General features: G+C 41.0%; 1 non-coding gene across 1 annotated transcript; it reads right to left on the bottom strand.

Annotated features, from left to right (window-relative positions):
* Positions 1–1,095: 1,095 nt before the first annotated feature.
* Positions 1,096–1,181, bottom strand: TRNAY-GUA (transfer RNA tyrosine (anticodon GUA)). Its single transcript is given in 2 exon segments — positions 1,096–1,131; positions 1,145–1,181. It is a non-coding gene; the product is annotated as a tRNA-Tyr (tRNA).
* Between the last annotated feature and the right edge of the window lie 329 nt (positions 1,182–1,510).

The raw sequence follows: 1,510 nt of genomic DNA, 5'->3' as shown, positions 1-1,510 counted from the left end.
TACTACAAATTTGGCTTGTGAGGTTCACGAATTGAGTAAAAGCACATCAGTTCCCAATTAAAAAAATGACCCCCTCCGCAGTCTCCCGCATGTTACTGACCACCATACTAAGGAGGAAAACTTGAAAGGCGGCGCCTCACAGGCCATCTCCTCAGAGTATTCAGCCGTGTTCGGCCTTGACAATATTTTAATATCTTGGATGGTGCATAGTGTTCTCTCATTTCCCTTGAGAAATCAAGATTGTCAAGGGCATTCTGCTGTTTTGTCAGTTCATAGCAAGAGATGGGGATCCAAAACACCTCACAGGAAACCAACGAAGATTGGTGTCGGACAGAAAAATAACATGGCCACAGCCTCAAAGAAAAAGGCATCTATTTTCAGTGATGAAATATAATATAATTATAAATTGTCTGTTATTTTACTTTCCAAGTATTTTACTTTCCAAGTATTCAATAAAATTTGCATTTGGCAAAAGTCCTTCGAGCCGGATTTGAACCAGCGACCTAAGGATGTCTGTTTCACCACTACGTCCAAGGCTTGGCAAATCATTCCTTAGCAAACTCAATACGAGCTTCTACTTCCACCGTCGACTTGTAAACATCTCTTGCAATTCGTGCAAAATACTACAAATTTGGCTTGTGAGGTTCCCAAATTGAGTAAAAGCACATCAGTTGACAATTAAAAAAATGACCCCTCCGCAGTCTCCCGCATGTTACTGACCACCATACTAAGGGGGACAAGTTGAAAAGCGGCGACTCACAGGCCATCTCCTGAGAGTATTCAGCAGTGTTGGGCCTTAACAATATTTTAATACCTTGGATGGTGTATAGTGTTCTCTCATTTCCCTTGAGAAATCAAGATTGTCAAGGAGATTCTGCTGTTTTGCCAGTTCATAGCAAGAGATGGGGATCCAAAACACCTCACAGGAAACCAATGAAGATTGGTGTTGGACAGAAACATAACGTGGCCAGAGCCTCAAAGCAAAAGGCATCTATTTTCAGTGATGAAATATAATATAATTATAAATTGTCTGTTATTTTATTTTCCAAGTATTTTACTATCCAAGTATTCAATAAAATTTGCATTTGGCAAAAGTCCTTCAAGCCGGATTTGAACCAGCGACCTAAGGATGCCTGTTTTACCACTACAGTCCTCTGCTCTACCAACTGAGCTATCGAAGGCTTGGCAAATCATTTTCTAGCAAGCTCAATACAATCTTCCACTTCAACCTGCAATTCGTGCAAAATACTACAAATTTGGCTTGTGAGGTTCCCGAATTGAGTAAAAGCACATCAGTTCCCAATTAACAAAATGACCCCCTCCGCAGTCTCCCGCATGTTACTGACCACCATACTAAGGAGGAAAAGTTGAAAGGCGGCGCCTCACAGGCCATCTCCTCAGAGTATTCAGCCATGTTGGGCCTTGACAATATTTTAATATCTTGGATGGTGTATAGTGTTCTCTCATTTCCTTTGAGAAATCAAGATTTTCAAGGGGATTCTGCTGTTTT

This window comes from Ambystoma mexicanum, chromosome 1p, assembly GCF_040938575.1.
Source record: "Ambystoma mexicanum isolate Mex_15411 chromosome 1p, UKY_AmexF1_1, whole genome shotgun sequence".
NCBI lineage: Eukaryota > Metazoa > Chordata > Amphibia > Caudata > Ambystomatidae > Ambystoma > Ambystoma mexicanum.
The sequence above is the reverse complement of the archived record's forward strand: the minus strand, read 5'-3'. Positions and strand labels throughout refer to the sequence as shown.